This window comes from Apodemus sylvaticus, chromosome 7 (genome assembly GCF_947179515.1).
Source record: "Apodemus sylvaticus chromosome 7, mApoSyl1.1, whole genome shotgun sequence".
NCBI lineage: Eukaryota > Metazoa > Chordata > Mammalia > Rodentia > Muridae > Apodemus > Apodemus sylvaticus.
Genome location: NC_067478.1, coordinates 2,889,318 through 2,901,661, shown reverse-complemented (window position 1 = coordinate 2,901,661; position 12,344 = coordinate 2,889,318). Strand labels below are relative to the sequence as shown.

The following is a 12,344-nucleotide window of genomic DNA, read 5'->3' as shown; positions in this document are numbered from 1 at the left end:
GTACTCTGTCTCTGAAGTGCTATGATATATTGATATAAAAACCCAAGAGCAACTACTAAAAATAAAATCTACACAAGAAAAGAATTCAGTAACACCACAGGGGAAAAAAAGTCAAAATGCAGTTGCATGTTCACCAAACTGAAAGTTCACAAACCTTTTTACTACCAAGAAGGAGTAAAAAGGAAACGAACAAACAAAAAAAAAAAAATTAAGGCAAACAGAAAACAAAAGCCAATTGTCAGACATAGGATCAAATATTTTACTAATTACTTTAAGTATAAATGGCATAAATACAGTAATTAAAAGGCAGAGACTGCAAGATTAGTATTAAAACAAAGCTGGCCCAACTGAAAGCTGCCTACAAGAAACTCACATAAAAGTTTGGTAAAAGTGGTGGGTTGGCTGTGTCAAAAACTATGTAGCAGCAGGGAGAGCAGAAAGCAATGACGGCTGTACTGACAAGAGACGTCAGAACAAAACAAGGTCAGTATCCATTCAACAAATGTATACATATACACAGACACATACACACATACTGTTTACACACATACATAAGTATTCCATAAACATACACAGACATGGATACGCATACATGTTTATATATATATGCATGTACGTATATTATATTCAGGCACATATACACATAAATGTTCACATATACACATATATGTACATGTACCTATCACACACACGCACACATACACACACACCAATCCTAAATGTGAATCCCCAATAATAAGAGAGCTGTAAGCAAAGTAAAGCAAAACCCCAGAAAATGTATAACAAATAAAGACAAGCCAGGACATGGTAGTGCACACCTTTACTCCTAGTACTTGGGAGGCAGAGGCGGGTGAATCTCTGTGAGTTTGAGGCCAGCCTGGTCTACAGAGTGAGTTTCAGTACAGCCAGAACTACACAGAGAAACCCTGTATCAACAAATAAATAAATAAACAAACAAACAAACAAATAAATAAATAATAAAAATAAAGGCAAATCCACAGTCATGGTCCTGGACTTCAAGGCCCACTTCTTAGACACAGAAGACAAATGCACCATGGTCTCTCTTTGATGTGAGCCCTACTGAGACACGGACTAGCATGGGGGTCGACAGAGGCTGGGATTGGCACTCCATGACTTCAAGACAGAAGGAGAGCTCATTGTGGGAAAGCAGAGTTCACGGTAGGACGGAAAGGCACCCACGAGAGTGCCTAACCAACATGACCAACCCACATGGTGACCCAGTGTCACGCAGTCAGCCTGGGAGACAAGACAGCCACCAGCTACCAGGACACAGTGAGCCTCACCTCAGTCCAACACCCTGAGCACGCAGTGAGCTCAGATGGAGCACGGGCTCAAACTACAACCATGACATGAGGCTTCCCCATCCAGGGCTAGGAAAGGCTGATATAACACAGAGACGCTGCACCGAGGACGGACAGTCAGCAAATCCAACACCACAGAAATCAGGGAAACGCAAATGAACCCCCAGTGAGGCCCTGTTGCACACCTATCACAACTAACACCCAGAGGGGGTGTGGAAAGCCCTGGGGGTGCAAAGCCGTGTCATCTGCCCTGTGACAGTGAGGTGCGATGTGGTAGACCAGCCGAGCGCCTTTAAGATAAAGAGTGTGCTGCAGCACACACGTGAGGGAAGAAGCAAGACTTTCATGAGTTCGAGGCCAGCCTGTGCTACATGTAAAACGCCTCCTCAAAAGCCAAGGGCTGAGCATGTAGCACAGCAGTAAACTCTGCCTGGCATGCAAAGGTGGCAGGTGTAACCCCAGCACTGCAAACAAATAAACAACTGAGAACAAATCTCACAACGGCCATTGTTGTGCTGAACATTCACCCTAGGGAAGGGTTTATACAGAGTTATTTGTACAAAATGAAACAAGCCTGATTCTAGCTGTTTTAACTGTATCTTAAAACTGGAAAGGACCGGGATGTCTGTCAGAGGGCTAATGTTAAATACACTGTGCACAAAGTGCATGGGAACTGCTTCAAAACACAAAGCGGGCAGACGGATACTACACTGCAGGAAAGAAACCAAAGGCTGCATGTTGCCTGCTCCCTGTGCGGTACTTTCAAAAGGACAAAACGGGGAGATGGGGACAAGCCTGGCAGCCATGGCACATGAGCGCACATGGGAAGACAGACATGGTTGTAAGGATCTGGGGACCAGGCACCAAGTCTGCTTCCTCAGTGGTCACTATGCCAACATCCTGAGGTGCTACTGCCAGGAGATGCCAGATGGAGCGCATCCAGTGTTTGTAGAACTTCTGCATGAAAGTTGTCAACAACCTCAAACTAGGGCTGGAGAGATGACTCAGTGGATAAGAGCACTGACTGCTCTTCTGAAGGTCCTGAGTTCAAATCTCCATACCTACATGGTGGCTCACAACCATCTGTAACAAGATCTGATGCCCTCTTCTGGAGTGTCTGAAGACAGCTACAGTGTACTCACATAATAATAAATAAAATAAACAAACAAAAAACAACCTCAAACTAAAAGACTCATTTTCATAAAGTAAAAGTATCCTGCACTCAAACATCAGGTTAGGCTTTCTGGCCCCAAAGCTTGCTGCTGGAACTTATAGAATTTCTCTTTCATGATCCTCTTGTGTTTGTGGTGGTGATACCAGAGACTGAGACCATTTTAATGCTGCGAGCCTTTAAAGCCGTAAGCCTGAGTATAGCATCGTGTAAACAGATGCACAGCAGGTAAGTTACTCTGGCAAGCTCGCATCCCACCTACAAGGAGTTAACGTGGAGAGCGTTTAACATCATCTCTGCAACATCAAGCCATTGGTTTTCCATTTTTCTTTAAATTTTAGATAAATATCAATATTTAAAAGGGAAGAAAAGGGACTGGAGAGGTGACTCAGTGGTTAAAAGAACTGGCTGCTCTTCTAGAGGACAGGAATTAAATTCCCAGCACCCACGTGACAGCCCACTCCTTTTTGAAAGAGCAGCTCCAGGGAGATCTGGCGCCCTCTTCTGTCCTCCTCGTGTACTGCATGCACACAGTGTCTGCATTTACATAGCAAACCGCCCCTACACATAAAACCCTCTTTTTAAGGTTCTTTTTAAATAGGAACCAATGGAGGGCGTGAGCAGACAGTAACAAGGAGGGCAGCATGTTCCTGGTGACTGAGTGGAAAGGTGAGACAGGTTAGCTGCTCTCATGCCTGCCTACCTGGGTGTGACCCCTGGAGGGGTGCTCTGCGCCCATGCCACAAGGGCCCACACACATGCTCAGGCCGCAGCCCTTCCCCTTGCAGATAGCACAGGCTCCTACGGAGACGCTGCCTCTCAGCCGCAAGGACTCCCAGGTGCCAGGATCTGTCACCTGGGGAGGTGAGCTGACACCAAGGGGACACTGGTGGCCACACGTTATGCCTCCAGCCTCGCTCCCTGCCTTCTGAGAGTGCCACAGCAGACAAGTGCTGCCAAACCTCCCCCCTGCTCAGAACCTCAGAACCCGACAGGAAGGGACTCCACTTACAGTCACGTGGGTCCTAACTCCTCCCCTCCAAGCCACTGCTATGTCTCTGGTGCTGGGGCTGAACTGTCCTCAGAGCGCCAGCACACTGCTGTCTGTCTGTCTGCCCATGCCGTTAATAAGTCCTAATAAACTCCAAACCCCAGCAGTCCATCTCAGGGTCCTCTTGAATCCACATCTGAGGCCTTTCAACATCTGAGACACACAAAAATAAATAATAAAAACAGCTTTGGACTACTGCATAGCGCTGAACCTTGGCGTGTAAGTGGACAGCGCTGAACCTTGGCGTGTAAGTGGACAGCGCTGAACCTTGGCGTGTAAGTGGACAGCGCTGAACCTTGGCATGTAAGTGGACAGCGCTGAACCTTGGCGTGTAAGTGGAGACGCCGGCTGTGTCAAAATCCCTTCCCCATTTCCAGGGAATGGCAGGCAGGATAACATAAACGTCCTCTTATTGAGATTGCTTTATGTTAGATAAATCTGATAGACTCATGACAGAGCTGGCAAAGAAAAAGAAAGAAGGAAAGAAGAAAAAAACCAAGAAACTTCAAAGATCAAAATGGGAGAGAGAGAGAAAATAGGAAGCAGGAAGCTCAGCGCACAGGAAGCTACCTCAGGAGAACGTGGAGAGTCTTGGTGACTTTGAAATGACTTTTGAAAGGGAACCAGAGACAAAGCCTGGGGCTTGTCCTTAGTGTGCTATCAAACGGACCATTCACATCAAGACTGCACCGAGGGCTGTATGAATAAGAAATGGGCCAGGGTGTGAGAGAGGACACCAAGAACCAAGGGTTCTTTGGTGTTAAAGGAAACAGTGAGGAAATGTCCATCTGTCTGCAGTCTGCCATCGTCCCTCCCTACCTCCCACCCTGGAGGAGTCAACAGCAAATGCACACCCACACTTAGAACCTCTCCGCCATGACCCCAACTGAGCCAGGCACAAGGGGCAGCAAGGCTTCCCGGGGTCAGAGCTCAGATCACAGAGCCTCCCTCAGCCCACATGGGAGTCACTCAAAATTCACAAAACCACAGCCTGTCATAGGCCTGATAATGTGCACCGCGGCCGGCCAGCCGTCCGGTGAGCCCAGGCTCCTGCAGGGGGCACCGAGTTAGGGCTCATTTGGCCCACATGGTAGGATCACGAGCTTTCAAATCTGCAAGTTCCTGCATCTACTTCCAGGGAGTCCTAACTGGTCTGGTCACAGCCTTGACAAAATTGTTCTGAGTACCCAGAATGCTAACGAGCCACCAAAGTGGAGAAGCACAGGCCTGGGAGCTGAGGCAGCTGGAAATGCTGCGCAGACAGCGCGTGCTGGTGGTTGGCAGACAGCAGGGAGGCAAACACACACAGTAAACTCAATGACAAGAAAGGTTAAAGTAGGAGCAGTTATTGCACCATGTACTGCCTACCCCAACGAGCAGGTCCAACCCTTTGGGTTTCAGAGACCCCTCCCCCATCCTCCTTCTGATCACGCGCCAGCCTGCCAGGTCTGACAGAACTCTGCAGTGGCCCAGCTACAATGCAGGCTGCTCTGCCAGCTGGGTGCCAAGATACATACACCATGCTACTAGAACTGCCTTCTGACAACAGAGACATTGCAAATGGCCTGTGGAAAGCTCTAATGCCAGGACCTAGCCCGGGCCGTGTCAATCATCCTTCCACAGCCGTTCTCCATGTGGCAGTCAGCAGCCGGCTGCATGGTTGACTCTGGGATAAAATGGAACACAGCATGTGCTGGCCGTTACTAGTGCATAGAATATATAATGGTATATATACTGTTACATAACGTGGGGCAGAGTGTGGCACATAATATAGAACAGTATATATCCTGTTATATAACATGGGGCAGGGTGCAGCAGTGACCTCTATCGACTGGAGTGGTGTAAGAATCGAGGACACAGCTCACAAGCACCCCACTTGCCTCCAGTGCCCAGGAACTTTGTTTCATCCAAGCACCAACTACAGACATTGTTTTTCAAAAATAATGTATTTACATAGACCAAGCCAATCAGAGTACCTCACTGCCTGTGTGCATGGAGGCTGCATCTCTACAAACCTCCCACAAGGGGGCCCAGAAGGAACATGGAGAGAGGAGACCCTGAGACCCACAACCTTGGGTTAACACATCTCTGAGACAGAAATGGACTGTGGGACAGAGCCATGCGTTGTATCAGAAGCTTACAGCAAACCTGCATTTGAATATATTTAGACAACAAATGGAAGCAGGGTGGGTGGAGCTCTTCAGGTATAGCGCTGTTGCTCTAGTGCTCTAGAAGCGGACTCTAGTACTTCCCCTGAGTGGCCACCAGAGGGCAGACGTGGTCATCGGGAGCCTGGGCTGCGGCTGTGAGACAAGTCTGTGCTCGGCAGCACCGGCCTCTGCTTACTGCTGCCTGGCAACTGCCTCTGTTGAGTGTCTACCGACCGAGAACAGAGGCAGCCCTGAACCTCAGTGGCTCCACTGGGCCAGCAGGCAGCAGCTAATGACCCCAGAGCCCTCTGATGCTGGAGGGACAGAATGGATCAGACATCCGAGCTGGCAGAGCTTAGGCCGGTTCTGCCTTCCGATGGCCGTCTCCACCATGCTACTCATTCTGGGTTCCCAGCCCACCACTCCCACCATGGACCAGGAAATAACTGCAACCGACCCCCACACCGCTCCCAGCGGCCCTCGGGGCACTGCCCTGGCAGGCCAGCCCTGTGTGTTCACCATGGCTGGGAGGCTCTGACTGAGATGGTCCCCTCCTGGCTTCTCCCCGAGACCCACACGAAGGGAAGGGAAGGGAGGGGAGGGTGGTGTCTGCCCGAGCCTACGCCAGCCTTTCTTGCTGGGACACTTCTCCATGCACTTCGCCTCACTGAGAGAGAACAGGTTCCTTTGCTTTGAGTAACTGAGGTTTTTCACAGCTTCCCAAAGCATTTGCTTTACCATTTTAATTTCAGTTCACGCTACTCAAGCCAAAAGAGGATGGCAAGAGGGTTCCGTGGCCGCCAGCTCCGACGAGCTACATTCGATCCCCAGGGCTCCAGCGGCGGAGAGAACTAACTCCAGCAAGTTTCCCTCTGACCCCCATACCTGTGAACCCACACAAATGATATGTGTGTGTGTGTGTGTATGTGTGTGTGTGTGTGTGTGTGTGTATGAAAATGTTGGAGTCCCCAAGGACAATATATCCATGTGCCGTGTCCACACTGCAGGACCGGCCCCTGGTCTCCCTTCCTGACCACACATGGATCCTCAAGCCTTGCAGAGTCCAGCAGGGAGCCATCTCCACAGCCACATCAGCTGCTGTATACCGGGACAGGACCCTGTGGCCAGGACTCTTTGTGGCTATACCCAAAAAGGACACAGACCCTTCTGCCTTTCCTGCCTGTCTCTCCCCAGTGCACAGAGAGCCGGAGGATGGAGGGAAACCGCTTTCCTCTCCCAGATCCCAGGCTGCCGTGGTGATGTGGAGAGCCCTGCAGAGCTGTAAATGATGTATATTTATTTTACATTTACTATATATCAGCAGTGCGCGTGCCATGGTATACATGCGGAGGCCAAAGGACAACCTTCAGGAACCAGCTCTCTCCTCCCACTACACAGGTCGTGGGGACCGAACTCAGGTTGTCAGTCTTAGCAGCAAGCACCTCTGCCTGCTGAGCCACCTCGCCTACCCCAGTGATGCGTGTGGGAACAGCACACACCTGCTCATCCAAGAAACATTTTCAATGAAGCCAAGTTAACTTTGTTGTGTTATTAAAGCTGGGCCTCTTGGATGCTGTAATCATCTAAAAATTAGAGCACAAAGACACTCACACCAATACTGCAGCTCTGAGCCTGAGACGGTGGAGAGCAAGAGAGCCTTACTCACTCACTCACTCAAATTCTTAAAGGCTGGGCCTTCAACTCTTCCTCAGGTAGTGGGATTATAAAAGAGGCTTGTTTTCAATTGCTTTTTTTTTTTTTTTTTTGGCTTCAGGGACCTGTTCTTACAGTGTCTGCTCAGATCCTTCAACCCCCCGAGACACTCTCTGTGTTACGTTCATCTACTAGAGCATCAAATGCAATGGCTGGTGAGGCTCTGAGGACACTGCTTTCAGACTCTCATGCCTTCTGATGCTCTGAGAACACACACAGCCCAGGTGCCCTGCTGCCCAGGCAACCGTGGGCAGCAGAATCAGGCAGAGCCACAAACACAGGACCGGAACTCACAGTCCACACGAGAAATTAGGAAGAGCATCTTGTAAAAATCTCTTGCTGTGAGACAGTTAGCGCAAAAGTGACTCTGGACGTGGCAGTCTCCCCCCACCCACTCCCCGACAGGAACATTGGGGCTCAGCACAGAAGGACCAAGAACGTTCCCGTATATAAACAAAAATGCGATGATTCAACGCTTGCTTCTCATTTCCCAGAAAATCAAAAAAGAAATGGAAAGAGGACAGAAGCCTCATCAGTACTGAAATTAATATCTGCAGCAATGCAGAAGGTACTGTCCTGTCCCTGTTCCTGAGGCCTTTCACCTGACAGAGCATCTGTTTACCAGGACAGGCTGCGGCCACTGCTCTCGCTTGCCCATCAGACCCTATGGCTAAAAACACCACACACACAGGTCACAGGACATGGAGAAATCAGACGAGAAGTACTGTGCGGGCCACTGGGGACATGGGGTCGTCAGCTGTGAACATTTGGACTGTAATGACAGCCGGCATGGTAAGCTATGCCCGTGGGTGCAATGGTGGGGTGACCGTTAGGGGACAACCAACGGCTTTCTCATTGGCTTCAGGGCCTGGCCAACACACAGAAGAAATACACGCCTACCTTTGCACATATGGACAAGACCTGTGGTGGGAAGCTCACAGGCCCTTGAGTGAGCCTGCTATTAGTTTGCTAATGGACACAGGGTCCAAATGCCTTCTAAATGCTTAATTTTGTAGCCCTGCGTTAATGCGGCTCTTGGCCGTTCTTGCCTTCACTGGAGAAGCTTCCTTTTGCCATGGGCGGCACTAAACTCCAAGGCTCGCGACTGGCCAAAGTGGAGAAGGCAGGTGACTGTGGCATGCGCCACCCTAAATGGCCGCCGCACTGTCCCACACCCCAACACACTAAGGCTCATCGTGGAAGATGGGACGGGACAGGTCGGTCAGGATGGGACGGGACGCTCTCATGGGCTCACAACACCTGTGCCTGTCGGCATTCTGGCTTGGAGTGGGAGGGGCTCATCAGCCCCCACCCCACAACTCAGAAGCTGTGGGCAAATGGTGGCCTTGGGGACCAGGAGAGTCGGGTGTGACCCCTGGGTAGGCCAACCACACTGCAGGGCGTGGCCCCACACCCATTAGTACATGGACTGCACAAACTGGACTTCGTGGAACTTGAGAGAGAGAGAGGAGAGACAAAGCTGAGGTGGAAATCTAGGAATGTGTGACACTCAGAGAGCAGATGAATGCATGACTGTTTAGTTCATGCTTTTTCCGAATACCTGTGTCCTGACCCCACAAGATTTGCTGGAGCATAATTAACTAATTGCATACATTTCCAACAGAAAATAAACTAAAGCTTTTTACCTAGAAAAACTCCAAGGACAAGCTCACTGAGATTAGCCACATCGGGGCTGTAACAACCACATCCCAGCTCAGGCTATGAGCCTCAGGCCACAGCCAGGCCTGCCCCAGGTACCCACTGTGACTTTTGAGACTTCTCTTTCCTTTCTTGTACATTTTTAGTCTTTTTGTCACATTTAGCCTGCACTTCCAAATGTCATTTCTTGGTTTTAGTGTAGGGAGATGTAGGGAGGTTTACATAGCCACACTGCCATGATTAGAAAAATGTGTTATAATCAGAATATTTATACTAACAAATGCTACATAGAACAATTGTAGAGGAAACCAGGTTCATGTGTATAATTGAAGTGCAGGTATCCCCAAAAGTGTGACACGGCTCAGGCCCCAAAGGAGTGTGAGGCAGATTAGGTGGACCTGTGCAAAGCAAAGGTGGGGCCGACTGGGGCGGGGAGACAGCTCAGTGCTGGGACACACCCGCTGCCCTCGCAGAAGCTTCAGGTTTGGTTTCCACACCAAGTGGCTCACAACCACCTGGAGTGCCAGCCCCAGGAGACCCAAGGCCTCTTCTGGCCTCCAGGGACAGCTCTACTCAGACACACAAACACACATATACAAAAATAAAATTACATAAATCATAACTATGAGTAAACTGATGCTATTATTTTCTTTAAAATATTCCAGCAAGAAAGAAAGTGAGAACAAAGAAAAAGAGGAGAGAAGGAGCAGCCAGGAGACAGAGGAGAAGCAGAGAGACAGGGGAGAAGCAGGGAGACAGGGGAGAAGCAGGGAGTCAGAAGAGAAGCAGGGAGACAGAGGAGAAGCAGGGAGGCAGAAGAGAATCAGCAGTAGGGAGACAGAGGAGAAGCAGGGAGACAGAGGAGAAGCAGGGAGACAGAGGAGAAGCAGGGAAGCAGAGGAGAGGCAGCAGCAGGGAGACAGAGAAGAAGCAGGGAGACAGAGGAGAAGCAGGGAAGCAGAGGAGAGGCAGCAGCAGGGAGACAGAGGAGAAGCAGGGAGACAAAGGAGAAGCAGGGAGACAGAAGAGAAGAGAAGCAGGGAGACAGGAGAAGCAGGGAGACAGAGGAGAAGCAGGGAGACAGAGGAGAAGCAGGGAAGCAGAGGAGAGGCAGCAGCAGGGAGACAGAGGAGAAGCAGGGAGACAAAGGAGAAGCAGGAAGACAGAAGAGAAGAGAAGCAGGGAGACAGAGGAGAATCAGGGAGACAGAGGAGAAGCAGGGAGACAGAGGAGAAGCAGGGAGACAGAGGAGAAGCAGGGAGACAGAGGAGAGGCAGCAGCAGGGAGACAGAGGAGAAGCAGGGAGACAAAGGAGAAGCAGGGAGACAGAAGAGAAGAGAAGCAGGGAGACAGAGGAGAATCAGAGAGACAGAGGAGAAGCAGGAAGACAGAGGAGAAGCAGGGAGACAGAGGAGAAGCAGGGAGACAGAAGAGAAGCAGCAGCAGGGAGACAGGATCAAAGGTTGGCCAAGAACTGACAGTGACTGAGTGAACGGCTTCAGTCTACACACCTGACCTTTACGTTTTGACATCTTCCAGTGTAGACAACGTCAATGAGAGGGTTAACTGGGCCACTGGTTTAGAGGTTCACAGTCTCAAGGTCAGCATCCTAAGGCATCCACTGCCTTCCTGAGACTAAACACATGGATGGCTCCCAGGACTGGTCCTGAGAGGTGTTGCCCACGAGACCCACAAGGACTCACCCTGTCAGCGTATTAAACACCTGAATTCTTCTGAGGAAATTCAATGACAACGCCAAAGAAAACTGTTTATACCCTCGCAGTGGAAGCTTGGCCGGCCTGTTCTGCCAACAGTGACAAGGTAAGAGGAAGCCCGGTAGTTCAGCCTGCATTTCTGAGAGCTGACCTCAAGAGTTCTAAATCTGGGGGCTGGAGAGATGGGTCAGCGGGTAAGATCACTGACTGCTCTTCCCAAGGTCCTGAGTTCAAATCCCAGCAACCACATGGTGGCTCACAACCATCTGTAATGAGATCTGATGCCCTATTCTGGGGTGTCTGAAGACAGCTACAGTGTGCTTACACATAATAATAAATAAATATTTTTTTAAAAAAAGAGTTCTAAATCTGAGGCCCAGCAGCAGCACCCCCACAAATCACACAGGCAGCCGAGTCCGCCCTCTTCTAGAAAGGCTGCCAGGGATTAACCTTCAAATGGAAACTATGGCCAATGCAACTGCCAGATGTACTAAGGAGAAACTTCTAGACACTGTGAGAAGATGAAACCTGTGCCTGTTAAGTCCCCAGAGCCAGAGGCCTCCAGGTTGAAAACAGACTGCCAAATTTATCATTTTCTTCAGTGTTTGACTGCCCCCTAGTGGCTACTGAAACTGATGTAGCCAATTGCTTAAAACAATTTTTTTTTTTTTTTTTTTTTTTGGTTTTTTGAATTTGGTATTTTTGAGACAGGGTTTCTCTGTGTAGCCATGGCTGTCCTGGAACTCACTCTGTAGACCAGGCTGGCCTTGAACTCAGAGATCCACCTGCCTCTGGCTCCCAGAGTGCTGGGATTACAGGCGTGTGCCACCACTGCCCAGTCAAAAATATTTTAAAGTACATAAAAGAAATAAATTTAAAACATACAGAACCTGGCATAATGGCTCAAATCTTAAATCCCTGCACTTGGAAGGAGGAGGCAGGCAAATCTCTGTAAGTTCGAGGCCAGCTGGACTCCAGGTAAGCCAGGGCTACATAGAGAGACCCTGTGTTTTTTTTAAAAAGTACACACACACACATACACACATACACACATACACACACACACACACACACACACACACACAATACCAATAAGGTATATCTAGAGCTATTTCAACTTATGGTGTAAATTCCCCATTACTAAACAAAGTTGAGTTCACTCTGTGTGCTTACTTCAGAACGTTCTCTCCGCAACAGCTACACACACGATTTCCTTTTGTCGAGTTTGGAACCATAATCAGACAGCCAAAGTCTGCCTCTCCCTAGGAACGGCTGATCTGCAGGACACGTGGCAGGTCAGGATCTGAGTCTGACGACCAGCTGACGGCTGGCACCTGAGGTCTCCTGGGGTATGGGTTGTCTTTGACAACCGGGGACAGGTGTGTCATGTTGACCAGGCAAGGAGAGTGCCCAGCCTTACCCCATAACACATTTGTAACTGCATATAGTATCTTCAATTTTTGTCAAATAGAATATTCTATTAAAGTTGTAAAGTTGGGGGCAGGGGACGGCTCAGTGAGAAAATCATCTGCTACACATGTGTGTGGACTGGAGTTCAGATCC

General features: G+C 49.4%; 1 protein-coding gene across 1 annotated transcript in view; it reads right to left on the bottom strand.

Annotated features, from left to right (window-relative positions):
* Ulk4 (unc-51 like kinase 4) overlaps positions 1-12,344 on the bottom strand; it is a 293,992-nt gene that overhangs the window by 245,659 nt on the left and 35,989 nt on the right. The gene's annotated exons all lie outside the window — the stretch shown is intronic.